Genomic DNA, 20,491 nt, shown 5'->3' with positions numbered 1-20,491 from the left:
AAGCAAAACCTGATTGAGTGGGCCAGAGAAATTTTGCTATGTGGGAAGCCTACAGCTAACAGGGACAACAAAAAAAAACATCCGGGCTAGTGAGATCACAAACGTTTCAGGTTACGCGCATTGCCTATGCGCATACACCTCGCACAGCGAAGAGGCGTGGCCAGAGGTGCTGTAATGTTATAGCAGAGGAATAACATTAGACTATTTTCACAGAGCTTGTTCCATTTCTATATTTGGGCTTCCAAAGAACGTGACACAAGGAGAGAAGTGCTTACAGCTCAATCTTAATTATGTGATTTTCTACAAATTAAGCATGAGCACACATTGCTTTGCATCTTATAAACACAACTAAGCCTTAAAAATACACTCTAGACCACCCTTTAGAAAACGTACTAACCCCGTGTATGTAAACAGTATAATTTACATTATATGTATTATTTACATTACATATAGTATTAGGAATTTCAGATTAATTTTCTTAATAAATGCATTAAAAATGCAGTAAAACATCTTCAGAAAAGCAGTTTAACTGTATAATGTGGCCACACATTTTTGATTCTTTCCCGTGTTGAAATGGTGCTAGCGTAGTAGGCGTTTCAGGGTGTCAGTGTGGGTGTGAGTGCCTGCACTATCTGTGGGTGTGTGTGGAGATCCCTGTAAATAACGAAGCTCTGCTAAGTGCCATTTTTGTTAAAAGTAGGTCAACAAACTGCACTGCAGACATCCGAGATGTCTAAGCTTAGCAAAGTCTAAACTGTCTGTGCCTTTGCCAGTTGGGGACTCCACTAGCAGGGACCTGGAAGAACTGTTAAATGATTACAGTCATGATATAAAGCATATGACTGAAATAAAAAATAGCTTTGTTTGTTTAACCAGCCAAGCAAGGTAAAACAGACTCAACCAATGCTGAGAGTTATACATTTTATTGTGACACTTTGGGCATATGACTACATTTGGGAACATATTTTTTCATATCATATATAAAGTTTGTTTTGATAGCAAAATTAATATTAATCTATGCAAGTTAGTCCATTGAAAAAAAAAGGTTTGTTTTATAATCTTCAATACAGGTTTGACCATATGCTCCTGTGTTTGGATTGGTGGTTTTTCTCTGTTGACGTCAGTTTGACAGCTTCAGCCACAATATTCTTAACCACGCCCCTCTTACCCTTAGTTTGCTATGAGGGAATGATGTGCAAAAAGAAAGCCCTGCTCCCTACTCAATATTCTGTTTCAGTTGGAAGTACATCAACATACTGAAATAAACGTCTCAGAAACTTACGGTTCATGTAACTTCAATGATTTTTTCTTTCATTTTTAGCTTTAGGGTGAACTGTGTTGGGCAAGTTACTTTAAAAAAAATAATCAATCACAAGTTACTGATTACTACAGGAAAATTGTAATCTGATTACATTACAAGTTACTTACATATAAAGTAATTGGATTACTAATTACTTTAGTTTGAATTTACTTTTAAAACACAAAAAATATACCTTTAAAAATACAGAATGAACTGCAGCTCTTTCAGTAATTTAATATTCGCTGAAAAACGTTACAATGGGTTGATCACAGCAGCTTGACATATTCAAAAGAATTCAAGAGTTTACCCAAACTTTAAATTCTCCCATCATTCACTTTTTCCAATCCTGTTTGTCTTTTTTTTTAACACAAAATAAGACATTTAGAAGAAAACTGGATAGCTGTAACCATTGACACCCATAGTATGAAAAAAACGTTGCAGTGTAGGGTTGCACAGTTTACTGGTATTATCACAATACTATGGGTCCAAAATACTCGGTGTCACTTTAGTTTGTAAACGATAGTATCGTCATTACCGGTCTATCTGCAATAATGTTGGATGTGGAGAAGTCACTAAAATGCTAACACGTTGAAGCAATAAACCGTTTTATTTTAATAGTCTGTGGGGCCCTTTAAAGGCTGATTTGTACTTCTGTGTCAAGCGATCACATATGCTACTGCGCAGCCTACGCGTGGACGCTTTAGCCATGGCCGTCGGCATCGCTGACATGCACCTCTCAAAAAATGTAACTACATGTAACTACATAGCGCAAGCTCTGTGATTGGTCGGCTTGGAAGCGCTGAAGAAGTGTGGTCGGAACAGAGAGCTGCATGAGTTTGTTGGAGCGACTGTTTACAAGTGTTGACTGTTTACAAGAAGATCTGGATGGAGGCTGTTGCTTTGTGTTTACCTTATGGTTAAAGTTGTTGCACGTCCACCGATTCATGTCTTAAAATGAGCGAGTTTGAACCACTTGTACATAAAGGAAGCCTTCAAAAAAACAAAACACCAGCGAAGAAACTCGACAAAAAGGAAGATAAACACCTCCAGATAGCGTATCGGAAGTGTTATTGCAGAGCAACAGAAACAGCGTGCAGAAGTATGAATGCACAGCTACGCGCGTTGCATGCGCCGTGGGTCACGGCGATCACTTGATGTAGAAGTATAAAATAGGCTTAAAACTGCAAGTTTTCTGATGTTTTCTGACGTTTCAAATGCACATCTGAATCAGTTCATTTCTGTTCCTCTCTATATGATTTAGTAGCTACAACAACTGCGACAATCTCTTAAAAAGAATGACTCACAAAGTGAAATTTTGAATTTCTTTGGATTGTTACCTGATAAGACTGAAAAAAAAGCAATAGATGAAAAACCCAAAATAGCAACAGGAAACATTGAAACAATTTTTGGCCACTTTATATAGTCTAATTGTGTTGGAAAAATGCTACCAAATTTAACAAATTTCATTTGGTCTCATTTGTATCTTTATTTTTTTATGTATTTTTGTTGGTCAGTTGACTACAAAATAAAGATAAAGAATTAATAAATTTTAGATGAAGTGATGTGCAAAAAAAAAAAATATATATATATATATATATATATATATATATATATATATATATATATATATATATATATATATATATATATATATTTTTTTTTTTTTTTAAATAAGGGAATTATGAATTAAATCCAAGACCTATTAACATGTAAAATATAGTATTTCTGACAACTTCATTTAGAATTTGAGCTATCAATTACAGTATCGCATTACTACTTGGTATCATGATGCTTCAGCTGGTATCGTATCTTGATGAATTAATGGTATCGCTACAACCCTAGGGCAGTTTTTGGGTATTCTGAATTTGTCCAAGGTGATTAGTCTACCTAAATAAGTATATTTCAAAGAATGAAGCTGATCGGTCAGTTCATTTCAGTTGACTCATGGTTTTCAACTGCGTGCGCCTGGGAAATGTGAGCATGTGCAATATGCGCACCTAATATGCGCGCAAAAGACACGATATATAAATGGCCCTTTAAGCAGCTTCGCTTCTCTTCACATTCAAAAGACACCTTCACTCTCGATCCTGCACAAAAATTCAATTTAGCCTGGTTTAAGTTGAACCGCCGTGTTTTGGGGTTTATGTCCCCTTGGTGACAAGTATTGTCGTAGAATGCTTTCTATTTAAGTGCTTGAACAAGGTGCTGGTCGAGTTAAAAGCTGTCTCCTTAGTGACTGGACATAGACTGCAATATTTTTATTTTTACGGTCAATGAAATCAAAGTAATATCTATATTCCCACTTGAAGAAGCAGCCACTCTCAACAGCAACCGAATGCTTATTTACTAATGTTGCAGCGGAAAACATGATTTAAAAGAATGCATTTTTTTTCTTCCAAAAACCATATTTGTAAAGCAAGTAACACAATTACATTAACATTAGTAACTTTAAACAAATTACACAAATTAAAAAATGTAATTGGTTGCATTACTGCATTCCTCAAAAATGTAATTAGAATACAGTAATGAGCTACTGTGAAACGCGTTACACCCAACTCAGATGGTGAAGTAATAAATAAAAGATATCAATTTCTCCTCACTGTATCTTGTCTTTTCTGAATGTGTGAGAATAGACACATACCAAGAATCCCCAAGTAGGCATGGCTGCAGCCCAGAGATCTCCAAGAGGGAGGGATTTACGCCACAAGTAGGCTGGGTTTAAGGTTGACGTAGGTGTGGACGATAATAAAACACAACCAGTTACTGCGAGGTTGGGTTTAAGGTTGGGTTAGGTGTAGACATTCATAAAGCACAATATTGGACTCTGTGTCATGTACAATACATTAAATAAATACAAACTCCAGGTTTGTACAGCCCACTTGGAGCTTGCTCCGACCTCCATTTATACCTTTCTCAGAATGCGAGTGCATAAATCCGACCCTGACTACACGCAAACTATAACCCAATGACCAACGGTGCTGCTAATGGTGTAAAAATGATTTCACACTTTCACTGCTTTTAATCTAGGTTTGAGGTACTTCTCCTCCTATACAACAGCAAGCTCAGATTTGATTTCCTTTCCTTCCATAACTCAGAAATCCCAGTGGCTCTTTATAGGAGAAAAACTGCAGTACAGCTGGTAGGTAAATACTGGTTTGCTTCAGACTTGATTACAGGTTAGTTTCCCAGCAGGCCTCACTCTTTGAAAGTCCAAATTAGATTCGTCTGAAATATTCTCCCTTGTGACTCGTATATCATTCAGCCTCTCATAAGCACTCTCACATGATGACTGACCGGAGATGCAGACCTTCCATCACTTCATGTTTGTGTGCGTTTAAGTTAAGACTTGTGTCATTTCTTTTAGTCTTTAACTTTGTCACATTTTAGAATTCTTGTTCTTACAAGTATAGGTAGACCCATATAAAATTTTGCCGAAAATGATAGACTGTACTTACTGTTAACCAATGAATTAGCCACTATTTTTTTAATAAATGCGAGATTAATAAACATAACAAAAATAAAAATGAACAAATTTGCTAAATTAAAGTAAATTAAAGACATGCATGGAGAAGAAATACAAAAACAAACTGTCCTTTGTTATTACTATTCATTAAAGTGCTCCTATTTTTTGGAGTATTAAATGTCATATCTTGTTTTTGGGAGACATGTCAGCTCTTAAACAGTATATTGATAACAAACCCTTCTCTGCCAATTCAATAACAGATGCAACCCGTAAAAAAAATATTAACATAAACATGATATACAAGTTCGTATTGTGATATCTATATGTCTATATCTATATATGTCTATATGTCTATATATGTCTTATATATATATATATATATATATATATATATATATATATATATATATATATATATATATATATATATATATATATATATATATATAAATAAAACACACACACAAAGAAGGTGCAAAATCAATATTTATTAAAGGTGGCAACACCAAGGCTCCAAAAATACAAATTTATTAAATTAAAAAGCACGCTTTGTGTCAGCTTTTTTAATTCAATAAATTTGTATTTTTGGAGCTTTGGTGTTGCCGCCTTTGATGAATGTCTAAATATAAAGAAACTTTTTCTAAAAATATATGCATGGATGTGTGTATTTACAGTTGAAGTCAGAATTATTCCCATCTCTGGGAAACATCCACACACACACTCATACACTACGGACAATTTAGCATACCCAATTCAACTGTACCACATGTCTTTGGACTGTGGGGGAAACCGGAGCACCCGGAAGAAACCCACGCAAAGGCAGGGAGAACATGCAAACTCCACACAGAAACGCCAACTGAGCCGAGGTTCAAACCAGCGACCTTCTTGCTGTGAGGCGACAGCACTACTGCGCCATTGCCTAGCCTATTTAAATATCAGTGTAACAAAATAGTTTGTTTTGTTTTAATCTATGCGTGTACCTAATCTGCATAATAATTATATGTAACACACACACACAAATATAATGTAAAAAACAAACTTATTTTGAATGTGATTAATTTTTGCCCATCACTAGCTTTTTTCCAGAAACATTTGAAAATTAAAGCTGATTAAAAAAGTGGGAAAATTTTTTTTTTTTATCTAAAATATCTTAAATTGCCATCCGAAAATGATTAAAGATGGAGTTATTAACAAGATTGAGTAATTAATAACAGAATTTGTATTTTTGGGTGAACTAACCCTTTAAAAGGGCACCTATTTTACCCCTTTTACAAGATGTAAGTGAAAGCCTTTGGAGTCTCCAGAATGTGCTTGTAATAGTTTAACCATCAGGTTATTTATTATAGCCACCAGAATCTGCCCATTTTGGTGTCTGAGTACAGTGTAGCTGTTTTTGTAGCCTTTGGCTTTAAATGCAAGAGCTGCTTCTCTCCGCCCACCGCTCCCACGTGCATGTCTAATTCTTGTTATGCGTTACGTCAGATAAACAGCAGTCAGTGATAGAGACCGACTCGGATGAAGCTGAAATACAGCTCAAAAAAAAGTTTATTTCATGTATTTGTGGTGTTTATTTAAGCCTTTCTGAAACGATGACTCATACACAAATGCCAAGCAGTACACACACGAACACACACACACATATATATATACATGCGCATGCGATTAATTTTAAATATTTAACGCGTTAAAAAAAATTAACGCAGTTCAGGTTTTTTTTACTTCCTGTTGTGGTGGACGTGTGTTCAACATGCAATAAATGTGGATGAGACCAAGGAAGCACTTTTTGAAGGCAAGTTCCAGTATAAAACAATTAGTTGCATCACAAGTTATCCAGAGTTTCATGCAATTTCGGGTGTTTCATTTTTAACTTTCGACATCTGTTGCAAGTCGATACCGCATGGCAAACAGAAAGAAAATCCTCCGCATTTCGTGACTCAGTGTTCCTTTAAGGTAAGGTTCCTTTTAAGGCTCCACGGTAGAATTTTAATAAGAGTATTATCTTAATCATATTAAAATCGGAGTATTGGTGTCTTATGTAAATGTACTCAGAACGTCTGTTGAATTCGCGAGCTGTCAAAGACAGGGCATTACTCTGCCTTTCAGCATGAGCCCTCCAAGTTTATTGTGTTATCTCATTAAACGCAACGAAAGCGTATGCTTCGCGTTGTTGTGTCAGAATCCTTGTGAAATACAGTAATACTTTAGGACGCTTAGTTTAGGACGCTTAGCAAATTTGATGAACTTGATCATGCGTGTTGAATCTGAGGGGAGTCGCTCCAGTATGGAAGGCCGTTGGGGCCAAAACGTCTGCAGCGCGTTGTGTGTGTCTGTCTGTGTGTGTGTCTGTGTCAGGCCCGTTGAGGGGTGTCAGGGGTGGAGTGAGCGACGTATCTGAGTAGGGGCGAGAGGGGTGTGCAATGTATTTAACGACCGGTTTGCAAGAAATTATCATTCATTTGCGAGCATTTGGGAGTCTCTGTGCACTTGCGGGATACTCCTAGTCTTAGCAACTGGATGAATGTAAAGGAGGATTAAGCAAAATTGTTTCTACTCTATAATTAATGTTCTCAACTCACAGCAATAAAACTACAATGAGTGCAACAGTTTGTATTCTATAGTTTATTATTATAATATTTCATTTTCCATATCTGCAATTCCTGTATTTTGGCATTTTTTGCAGTCCACTTAGAATCCAACATGAAAATCAATGTTTTCTTTATTGGCATTGATTGTTTTAAAATTTGAATGTCATTAACATGCCTGTGTTTTAATTTCTGTAATAAATATGGCTGTCAAGCCAGGATCTTGATGGTTTATTGTGGGTATGTTGTTTACATGAAGAAATCTGTGTTACAAGTTAAACAAAAATTCTATTAAACAATAATATTTTGAATTTAAATATTTTTTCCTTGGGTTTACATTAATTTTACATTTAAATAGGCAAAATTACAAGTTTCAGTATTTTAAATGCGATTAATCGCGATTAATTTGTTTAAAAAGGTGCGATTAATTAGTTAATTTTTTTAATCGATTGGCAGCACTAATATATATATATATATATATATATATATATATATATATATATATATATATATATATATATATATATATATATTATTAGCCCCCTTCAAATTTTTATCTTCTTTTGGAAAAAGTCTTTCAGCTAGAATAAAAGCAGTTTTTAATTTTTTAAACACCACTTTAAGGACAAAAATATTAGAACCTTTCAGATATATTTTTTCTTAATAATCTACAGAACAAGCCACTGTTATACAATAACTTGCCTAACTACCCTAGCCTGCCTAGTTAACCTAATTAACCTATTTAAGCCTTTAAATGTCACTTTAAGCTGTATAGAAGTGTCTTAAAACTTTCTAAAATATTTTTACTGTCATCATGTTAACTAAATCGATTATTAAAAATGAGTTATTAAAACTATTATGTTTATAAATATGTAGAGAAAATCTCTCTGTTAAATAGAAATTGGGGAAAAATAAACAAGCGGTCTAATAACTCAGGGGGGCTAATAATTCTGACTTCAAGTGTATATGTGCATTTACTGACACCATATGGCCGTGGTTAAGAATTCGATAGCAATTTTACTCTCTTTGCCACAAACATGATCTGTTTTAAAAGTATTTTGAACTTATAAAAAAAAAAAAAAAATCACAGAGAGTAACACATTTTAATCCCAGTTTATTTGTCAACAATGTCCTGTGGACGTGTGCTTACATGCTATTATAGAAACATGGCGCCTGTCAATCAGTTCAGTGAGTGTAGAAAACCCCACTTCTACATCTCGTTGTGGACCTCAAAATTACTGGGATTTTATCATCAGGAAATAAACAAAACAACTTAAAAAAAGAGAGAATTATTGTCTTTATATCACTCATATATGACAGTGGACACACTATACCTACACACAGCTCTGTACAAACAGCTTACAAAAGTTAATTTTCATCATTGCTGCCCTTTGAGTTATAAAACTACAAGGAACACTTAAGCATCTGTTTTCTTAACAAAAAGAAGTTTATAGGCACTTTTGTTTTTTAATTTGGCCGGCTGATGCATTTTGGCCCCAAATGCACATTATAACCAAAACAGTATTTAGTGTAAAATAATCCACTTTGGGACAATAAAAACCATCTCCTGATTGTGTGTGTACATGAATAAGTGTCACGATTCATTCCATTTTGTAGACAAGACTATGTGGCTCCAACAGAACTTGATAATTCTAAAATATCTGTCATGCCAGATTAAAAAAGCTGTTTTCCCCCCCTTGCTTACAGAGTCAAAAGCAAAAGTATGTTCTCTAATCGAGTTCAGACACCATGAAATCCTCCCATCTGGAGGTTTGCCTCCTTTTGTACAGAACAACCTGTACCGCTACGATTCGAACATCATCTGCTGCTTCACAAAGGATTAGGAAGTTATTTGCTACAAGGTTTCAAATCCTTCTGAAAAGCAGCAATCATATCCAACACATGACCTCAAAAAGAAAAAGAGAGAAGCCGTCCAGGAAAAGCTCCAAGTAAAACTTCGTCCAGATGTGGGTGATCATGAGGAGATCGAAGTGAGGCAATAAACTGAAGCAAATGAAGAACCCAAGAGCAATTGAGCTTACGCATTTCAGACTGGGCTCCTTTCTGCCAAATCACGCTATAGTCTGTGTTTTATGGAGCAGATAGGTCACTGAGGACTATGAGGGTGGTGTCTAAGTATAGAGGTGCAAATCTACGATCAGCCCAAACCTCCACATTACTATGAATAACATCTCCTTTCAGCCTTCGCAAGCGCTATTCAATGTGGAAAGGAGTTCAGCAAATCGTTGTCTGGCTGATGAAATGGCTTAATTAACTTCTTTGGCTTGCAAGCAGCTCGTTCAGCCCTGAACAATTATCTCAGGAGAGGTTATTTCACGCATAAACGTAGCCCTGGGTCTATTTTTAGAAGTCTATCTGAGAGCTCAGACACAATGCTAAGGAGAACACAAAGACCAACCTATTTGACGTTTTAATTTAAGACGGGTTTAAAATTGCCTTTTTTTTTGTGCTATCTTTGCTAACATTTGCAAAACAAATGGGTCCCACCCTAAAGTTAGACTATCTATAAATGTAAGGTTAAAGATAAATGGAAACATTGCAATCCCACAGTGATTCAATGTCTTTGTGCAACAGCCATGCCAATCCGATAAATGAGTGGGGGTAATATGCTGTAAGCTTTCTATGGCAATGAATCATTGCCATCATGTAAGCTTTTTTACAAGGCAATGATCTACTGAAAAGTTTTTCTGTTGTGTTTTTAAAAACGTTTCAAGTACACTGTAAAAAATAACGGGTGAAATATACGGTAAAATACCGGCAGCTGTGGTTGCCAGAACTTCACTGTAAAATGTTAGGTTACAATGTGCAACACTTCACAATACTTTTTGATAAACTGTAAATTTTACAATTGAAAACTGCTGTTTGTTTACAGTAAAGTTCTTTTAAATAAAACACATGTATTGTAAAAATGTTTACAGTAATTTACTTTAAAAATAGCAGTTGTGAATGTAAATTCTTTTACAGTAAACCACTGTTCATAATAAATATACCGTAAACCTAACTACATTCCATTTTAGCAAAAAATTGGAATTTGGTCACATTTAACTGGCAGTGTAAACAGGGCCTTAGCCACATATTTTAAATAATTTGTCAAAATGAGCAAACACTGGTTGCATGGGTGCACAAACTTTAATAAGCTAAATATATGGAACTCTGTCCAGGTCAGTGTCCTCACCATAAATAAAAGGTGAACTTTGAGACAAATAATGAATACAATTAAAGAGTATAACAGTAAATGTAGTTAAAACTTTAGATGTTATCAAATTTAATAGTTAATAAATACGATCTATTGAGATGGATTGATGGAGATTGAATAGGTGTCAGCTTGCTTGAGAAGCTTTTCATGGATATAGGAAAATAAACCCCGTTTAAAATGATTTAAGACTCACAACATAATATTTCTGTAAAGACTTTTTAAGGCCTAAAATGTTCTTTTTGCAACTTTAAACATTTTAAGACGGTGGACACCATGCATAAACAAAGTAATGCCTCAAACTCCCTGTTCTAGCAGTGTTTTCATAAGACATTCTGCTGAAACGGCCTTTGTAGATGGGAGTCAGCGGTCCCGCATGGAGACAGCAGATCTGGCACTGTCAGCACAGAGCTCCAGTCAATTCATCAAGCTGCTGATTCATTCTGATGCCATTCACTCACACCACTCCTTCATTTGCTCACTTCTGCTGTATCTGTGTCAAGAGTTACAGAAATCACAGCTTCACATGATTTCACTCAGGGGCATTGCTGGACATAAAGCTCTACTGGGGCACAGCACCCCAAATAATTTTTTTTTTTTTAATTAAATTAAATTAAACTAAAATAAATAAAAAAAAAAATAATTATATATATATATATATATATATATATATATATATATATATATATATATATATATATATATATATATATATATATATATATATAATTATAAAAAAAATAACAGTACTATTGTTATTATGCAGTTATTATTCTAGCAAAAATTAATCATAAATGTAACTGGAAAACAAGTCCCAACTGGAGTGATGCTAAAAGAAATCTTTTGCATGTACAGTATATTAATTTTATTAAAATGAAATTCTATAGACAATTCAATAGAATACGAGAATTATGTTTATTAAGTCTAACCTCCCTGACTTTGTTCCTCCTTTCTGCTACATACCAAAAAAAAAATCTATCAGGAGCCATGCAGTAAATAATATCACCATCATATTATTTAAACATTGTTTTGTCCACTTAAAAAACTCACTGCGTGCAGACACCTCCGCATTAAAAAAAACCTGTTACACCGTTTTCACAACACATGAGCAGTGTGGCTATTTTTTTGCCGTGCATGTTCACAACTGGACCAGGAGCAGAGCAGCGCGTCAGCATCAAGCAGGATCGGTGCGTGAGGCGTGCGGGTATATTTGTTTTTTGCGCACATGCTCAGTTTGCTTTTTGATTAAACTTACATCAGTGTTGGTTCGGTTGTGCATTAGGCTTGGGCGGTAATACGGTAATATGGTATAATGCGAGATCTAAAAATAGCAACAGTGTCAGTTTCAATACCGTTATACCTTCATAAAAAACAATGCACTTAAATAGGACCTGAGTTTTCTCTGCTGTACCACAGGAGCCAACCAGATCTCTTGCAGTGCGGTAACGAATTTCCGAGTAAAGCTCAGACACAGAGAGAGAGAGCATCCAGCACAGATCTCTAATACGAACAAGACAAACAGGTGACCACGAACCTAAGGTCGCATATACGGTATTCAGTTTCTGAATGGTTTAGGCACAAGCCGACAGTTTGCTGACGCTGTCTGAGCCTTACGTCATAATTTTTTTTATTATGCACAGTAATACCTAATATCGGGGTAAAATAGGGAGAAAGTTAGACGGTATGAAAATTTGGATACCGCCCAAGCCTGTTGTACATAGAGAATAACATCTTTATTCTGGGATAACCACTTTTAATTAATACACTTGCATGTAAAGTAAATCGTATCTCAAAGGATTTATCTGGGGCACTGGCTATTTTTACTGGAGCCCGTGCCCCAGTAAATGGGGTCTAGCGACGCCCCTGATCTCACTTCATCTGTGATATACAACATTTATCATTGCTTTATGAAGTGGCATAACCTTATCATATCTGACACCTGGAATTAGGGCAGCACAATATATCGTTTTAAGCATTTAAGTATCTGTACATACCCAATAGTCACATCGCAAAGAAATGCAATGCCAAGTCTGGATTATTATAGTTGACTAAGAGCTACAAAATTGACCTTTCGCTCAGCCCCGCCCTCCTTGGTTACTGTTGCTACACCTGTCAAGCTTTCGTGCTTGAGACGTCTATTACAATGTGTTGCGCCGGTGTCAGACATTGCCAGGGATTAATTAGTCATTTTCGGCGAACAAGTGAGATATCTGAGAAAGCCAGACAAAAAAAGACTGTAGTATGCATTACATGGGTATATTCACCACATAATAGGCAACCGATTAGAGAATAACTTAATCAAAATTAAAGCTAGCTTAGCCTAGCCGCCTCATACGCTGACCATTCAACGGCTCAGTTCATCCACAGCCAGAGAGGTGAAATTAAATATTCTAATAATAACAAATTAAATGGCTATTTCTCTATTTTTAGCCAAAAGTCTGATAATGATTAATCGTGGTGTATTGAAATATAGCGTTACTAACCGATGAGGAAACACTCATGGACAGTGCTTCTATTCATTCATAGAAAGAACAGCCAGAAAGGGGAAATTGATGGATTTGTGTCGAACATTAGCATCATTGACCCATAACGATGTACACCCATCACTGTCTATACCTATGTTTGTGTGCTCTTTATACTGTTTCTGTTCTAATTTGCAGACAAGTGGAATAAATAAATAAATTGAAATGCAAGTTAAAGTATAAATAGCAGAAGTGACCAGATAGATTTTCCCTACCAGCAAATATTAATCAGGCACCAGATATAAAAGTAGACACTAACCTGCCATAACATCGTCACTAATGACTGAATCTCCAAAAGACAGACGAAAACATCAGCGAACTGTAGCTCTGACATGGACATCGAGGCTTATGAATTACACAGCTGCGGATGAAATATATTGATCACAAGTGCTCAGATTGTGATCATATCTCTGTTTTGTTCTGTTGATATGTAGTTTCAAATATTCGTAGCTTAAAACAGATGGGAATATGATTGCTATTAGTATGACTACTATGACGAAGGCTTAAACGGAGCAGTGCTCATAATATCAAGCGAAAAAAATGAAAAAGACAGCTGCGAAACATAACCTGCTTTGTATTTTTGTAGGGAACACAGTTTAGATCTGTTTAGGGTAAGAGGAGTGTGAGTTATTGCCATCTGTCTATCACTGAATGTGTCAGGAATATCGAATACAAAACCAATTTAACTCGACTCCTATAGCGCCCCTCACAGAGTTTGATCCATGCTGGCATTTCTCCTCTTGGGTTTTATGTTTTGAAAAGGGAAAAAAATTCCACCACCCTGTCCAAACTTTAAGGATATTGGGTGTCAGATTTGCACAATCAACATGCACAACGCTCTGGCCTGTTTCCCTCGCTCGAAAGCTTGACAGAGCCCCTGCGTGTAGCTACGGTTGCTAAGCCACGATTGGTGGGTGGCAGTTTTTGGGTGTGGCTTGTGTGAAGGGTCAATTGTATTTAATCAATGTATTTATATGGAATTTAAGCAAAAAAAAAAAAAAACATTTCTTTCTTAGAAATTTTGTCTTGTTTCTAGTCCAAATATCTACAATTCAGAGTGAAAACAAGATTTTTTCACTTACCCCACAGGCAGATAATTTCCTTCAAACAAGAAAAAATTAATTATCACCCACTTCTTCTGATGGTAAAAACTAAAGAATATTTTTACTTGGTTTAAGATTTTTTTTTTTTTTTGATATTTGGACTAGAAACAAAACAAAAAGTAAGAATTTTTTTGTTTGTTTGTTTGTTTGTTTTTTGCTATTTGATTGTTTAATTTCTGTACCCGAATACTGTTAGACTCCCCAGAAAATCACCAAATAGTGCCATTCAAACCATCTTCTGAAACTGTATTCATATCGTAATATTTAAAATTGCAGAAAAATAAAATATCTCAAAATCAGACTTTTCCAATATCCTCCAGCCCTACCTGGAATACTTTTTCCTTGTTTTCTTGTTCTCTTGTGTAAGCTTCCCCAAATAAATAAAACCAGTAAGTGTTAAATACATACATTTTTGTTTCAAAGTCAGCATGAAATTTAATTTGGCAATATAGCACAACCATTTTGTGGTGAACAATTAATCTGTTTAAGTTATTCAACAGAGTAAAAAGGCAGAGGTTTCATCATTTACTATTCATTCATTAATTTTCTTTTCAGCTTAGTCCCTCTATTAATCCGCCACAGCGGAATAAACCAAAAACTTATCCAGTGGATGCCCTTCCAGCCGCAACCCAACACTGGGACACACCCATAAACTGTCACATTTACACACATGCACACCCTACAACCAATTTAGCTTATTCAATTCACATATCGCAAATGTCTTTGGACTGTGGGGGAAATCGGAGCACCTGAAGAAAACCCACGCTAACACGGGAAGAACATGCAAACTCAACACAGAAATGCCAATGACCCTGCTGGGACTCGAACCAGTCACCTTCTTGCTGTGAGATGACAGCATTATCTACTGCGCCACCGCATCGCCCCTATTGCAATATATATTGCAGAGTAAAAAAAATCAGATTTAAGATTTTTCCCAATCGTGCTACCCACTGTGACGCCGTCATCTATTATCCACCATTTTATTTATTAATTTTAAGTGATAAAACATTTACTAACGTTTGCTTTCATTCCCATTTTCATTATTAATTACGAGCTTACAGGACGAGGCTATAGAGTATTCATTTATTTATGAAAGAACAGATGAACAGAGAATCGTTTTGAACAGAGCTTCCGATTTTAAAGGCACAGTAACCCAAACTTTTAAATTATGCCACCATTTCCAAACCTGTTTCTTTATTCTGTTAACACAAATTATGGAATGATAACGGAAAAATCTAAAATCTGATTTTTATTTTTCCTTAGCAATATAGATTGCAATAGGGGTGACGCGGTGGCGCAGTAGGTAGTGCTGTCGCCTTACAACAAGAAGGTCGCTGGTTCGAGCCTCGGCTGGGTCAGTTGGCATTTCTGTGTGGAGTTTAAATGTTCTCCCTGCATTTGCGTGGGTTTCTCCGGGTGCTCGGGTTTCCCCCACAGTCCAAAGACATGCAGTATAGGTGAATTGGGTAAGCTAAAACAGTCCTTAGTGTATGTGTGTGAATGAGCGTGTATGGATGTTTCCCCATGATGAGTTGTGCTAGGAGGGCATCCGCTGCGTAAAAACATATGCTGGATAAGTTGGTGACCGAACCCAAAAATAAAAAAAAATGAATGAGTATATTGCCATATGAATATAATTTCACTAGATCAGTTAAATAACTCATTGGAAAGAATTTATGATTTTGATTGATGTGAATGATTCTGTAAAGGAGTGTATAAAATATAACAAAGCATCCACGAGCATTGATGAACTCAATAAAGAACTCAATAATAGAGTCGTTGAACTGTATTCAGTGATTCAATAATTAAATGTGAAATAATACTATAGTGTTCGTTTTATAAACAATTCAATGAAATCAATCGTTAATTTGTCAAAGGTACAATTTCTTATGCCTGAATGTTTTTAAAACCCTCACACGGTCATGGGCTTCAGAAAAAACATGTGAAATGAATCCATTCCAGGCTCAACTATTGCAAATGATCACATTGAATATCGATGCTGAAATGATATATCTTGCAGCCCTAATTTCATAGCATTTTTGTTCCTACAAGGGATGTCAATGGTTGATTTTTTATTCTATATATATTATTCTATATATTTTTCCTATTGTAAACACTTTTACTAGTTCAGATAAGAAACTCTTAAATTTCTGTTTATTACATGCAAAATGTACAATAGTTTGTTTGTTTTTTAAATAAAGAAAGCTTGCATTTTGGACAATGGCTGCGGGTCTTATTGTATGGCTTTGAAAACAATAACTTATATATTCAAGAGAAAACCTAAAAAGTGTAAAATTTGAAATTCCTTTGTCCTGAAGGAAGCTGATACAAATCTTTTCTCTGTATAACTTTTATCACCTGCTATTGATATACCTGTGTTGTTATATGATGTTATGATATACCTTTATATTGTATGTGTATATACATGAATTTACTCTATATATATATATATATATATATATATATATATATATATATATATATATATATATATATATATATATATATATATATATATATTGGTTTTCGGACGTCACGCTGGCACAGTTGGTAGCACCTCACAGCAAGAAGGTCGCTGGTTCGAGGCCCTGCTGGGTCAATAAAGGAACTAAGCCGAAAAGAAATTGAATGATTGAATGCTTGGTTTTGATTTCTGTAGTACATGTTAAAATCTCCTAAAATCAATAAAAACTTTTGGAAAAACAAAAATAAATTCAATAAAAATGTTGGAAAGAGTGCGGTATGGATATGGGAAAGGTCTATGAGTTAGCACTCAAACTTGGAACGCTTACAGTGAGCTATAAGTTGAGCTATAACTCATCATCAGTGTTGACAACAATGTTATTTTTTAAAAACTTTCCTTTGAAATTTTCAGTCTTAGTCAAATAGCAAGACTTTGATTGAAATGACTGTCTGAATAATTATGCCAGTAATTACACAACCTGCAAGAACACACCATGAAAACAATATTGTGCCCTTCTGTAGTTTTAATTCTTAGAGTGGCAGACTAAAGTTTCGTAGTTTTTGCTATGTTTTCATGTATTAATCATTATTATTATTATTGCAATATATATATATATATATATATATATATATATATATATATATATATATATATATATATATATATATATATATATATATATATATATATATATATATATATATATATATATATATATTCTTCTGCTTTTGTTTACAGTTATATTATTATTACTTTCATTTAATTTAATATTATTTTAGTTATATCAATCAATTCATATTTCTCTATATTTAACTATAGAACTAATATCAGAACTAATCTGACCAATTCATCACTTGCTTGAAGTAGATTATAATTATATACTGTAAAGATGAAAACGTTTTTTGTTCTGAACTTCTTGTTCTGAAAAAATTAGCTAGAGTCTGCCTAAAAAAGAAATTAAAGGGAGAGTCCACATAATACTGCTAATTTATGCATGCTTAGACCATCCGAGATCAACAAGAAATTATGGCAGTAGTTATGGCAGTAGTAATTATGGCTGTAGTTATGGCCATGGGTTATGCAAGTAACCGTCTATCAACTTATTGAGAGTCTAAAAATAAAACAACTTCATATAATGGCAAAGTACAATGAATACACAATGTTCCTGATGTTACACTGGGGTCTAATGAAGAAAGCAGTTGGGCAGTGCAAGAAGCTAAACATTGTGCACAAGTTAGATTATTACCTTTATTCTTTGCAATCAGTTCTGTGAGTGTTTACTTCTCAACAGTCAGCAATGATAGTACATGACATACACTACCTGACAAAGGTCTTGACGCCTATTTAAGTTTTACGAATCAACAAACGATGGCTTGACTTCTAATTGATCATTTGGTATCAGAAGTGTCTTGTATGAAAGGCAAAGGCCTCTAGATTATGCTTATTTTACCGAAATAAAATATGATCAAGCCTTGATTTTTAATTATTTAATTAGGACAGTAAGGTCTGGCATTGCTTAGATAAAAGTCTTGTGACTTAACAGAGATAATGTACAGTATAGAATATAAAGGCATTGTGCAGTGGAAAAAGAATGAATATTGTGTATATGACTCTTATTAGCTTGGAGGAATGCATCAATAGATCTCTGCAATGAATCAAATAACTTATTAATAAAGTCATCTGGGATGACAAAGAAAGTGTTCTTGCAGGACTCCCAGAGTTCATCAAGATTCTTTGGATTCATCTTCAATGCCACCTCCTTCATCTTATCCCAGACAAGCTCAATAATGTTCATGTCTGGTGACTAGGCTGGCTAATCCTGGAGTACCTTGACCTTCTTTGCTTTTAAGAACTTTGATGTTGAGGCTGAAATTTGAGATTGAGTGCTATCCTGCTGATGAATTTGCCCTACTGTGGTTTGTAATGTAATGGGCAGAACAAATGTCTTGATACCTCAGGCATGTTGCCATCCACTCCACAAATCTCTTAAACGCCCCAATACTGAATGTAACCCCAAATCATGACTTTTCCTTCACCAAACTTGACTGATTTCTGTGAGAATCTTGGGCCATGCGGGTCCCATTAGGTCTTCTGCAGTATTTGTGATGATTTAGGATGCAGTTCAACAGATGATTCATCAGAAAACTCTACCTTCTTCCACTTATCCAAATGATTAACTAGAAGTCATTTATTATTTGAAGTCAGTTATTATTTGTTGTCGTTACAACTGGGATTGACAATAAAACATTTGTCAGGTAGTGTACATAATTAACTTCATACATCAATCAGGAGCCACTGGTATTATTTTGTTTTGCCTTTGTTTTGTTTTCTTGACTCTCAAAAATGCCAGTAGCTTTTAACTTCTTTTTTTTTTTTTTTTTTTGACTCAACCACGGTTTTAGCTAGAAATGTTCTTTAATGTTCAGAAAAAAGTGTCACCTGAATCTTGTATGACCTAAGGATGAGTAAATACTGTATGCTTTCATTTTTATTAAACTGCATTAAGAGGAAACAAATAGAAGAGGACAAACTGAAGGTTGTGTTTTTAATGAAAAGGAATTAATATGCACCTAAATCACAGACTGAAGAGTTGAAATAAGCAGTAGGGTTTTACAATATATCGTTTCAGCATAGATATCGCAATGTGTGTCCACAAGTCACATCACAGGATATGCAATGTTGAAGGATTATAGTTTATCACCACAACAATTGAGAATACATGCGATTTGTGGAGTCATTGCAAAGTATAACCATAACAGAGCGAATCTTTGTCATTTGCATTTGTTTTACAGAAATTTTAAAGAATTTAATGACAAAAAAAGTTACAAAAGTTGTACATTTTAATGACTATACAGTGTTGTTTTATTCTTTATTATTCAATTGTTGTACCTGAATACTGTTTGACTACTTAAACCATAAAGCACAGTTTATTTGACTTTTTTCTTTTTTTCTATTGTTATTATTCTTACGTGGAATATGTTTATTATTTTATACATGATTCACACCCTTAGAAAATCACCCTAATCAATCTATATTAATTTATTTTCTCTCCAAATAGAGCTATTTAAGCCATTTGGTGGCATTGTATTCATATTGCAATATACAGTTGAAGTCAAAATTATTAGCCCTGTTTGAGTTTTTTTTTTTCTTCTTTTTTAAATATTTCCCGAATGACGTTTAACAGAGCAAGGAAATTTTCACATTATGTCTGATAATATTTTTTTTTTTTCTGGAGAAAGTCATATTTGTTTTATTTTGGCTAGAATAAAAGCAGTTTTAAAATTTTTAAACACCATTTTAAGGACAAAATTATTAACCCCTTTAAGCTAATTTTTTCCATCATTATACAACAACTTGCCTTCCTAGTTAACCTAATTAACCTACTTAAGCCTTTAAATGTCACTTTAAGCTGTATAGAAGTGTCTTGAAAAATATCTAGTAAAATATTATTTACTGTCATCATGGCAAAGATAAAATTAATCAGTTATCAGAAATGAGTTATTAAAACTATTATGTTTAGAAATGTGTTTGAAAAAATATTCTCTCCATTAAACAGAAATTGGGGAAAAAAAATAAACAGGGGAGCTAATAATTCAGGGAGCCCAATAATTCTGACTTCAACTGTATATAGCTGAAAACCAAAAATCGCAATGTGAGATTTTTCCAATATCATTAAGTCCTATTAAGCATGATTCATTTAATTTGGCTTTAATTCATTTATTTAAAATATCAAACACAAAAAAATCCTAAACAAATAATGACATCCTTATTTGCAGGTTGTAAGTGAATGTCCTAAATGTGACTCTGCATAAACTTATTTTCATAACTACCCACGCCTAATTG

At 34.5% G+C, this 20,491-nt stretch overlaps 1 protein-coding gene across 3 annotated transcripts in view; it reads right to left on the bottom strand.

Moving 5' to 3' along the window:
• dipk1aa (divergent protein kinase domain 1Aa) overlaps positions 1 to 20,491 on the bottom strand; it is a 40,856-nt gene that overhangs the window by 18,961 nt on the left and 1,404 nt on the right.

Source organism: Danio rerio, chromosome 2, assembly GCF_052040795.2.
Source record: "Danio rerio strain M-AB ecotype USA chromosome 2, GRCz13ab, whole genome shotgun sequence".
NCBI classification, from domain to species: domain Eukaryota; kingdom Metazoa; phylum Chordata; class Actinopteri; order Cypriniformes; family Danionidae; genus Danio; species Danio rerio.
The sequence above is the reverse complement of the archived record's forward strand: the minus strand, read 5'-3'. Positions and strand labels throughout refer to the sequence as shown.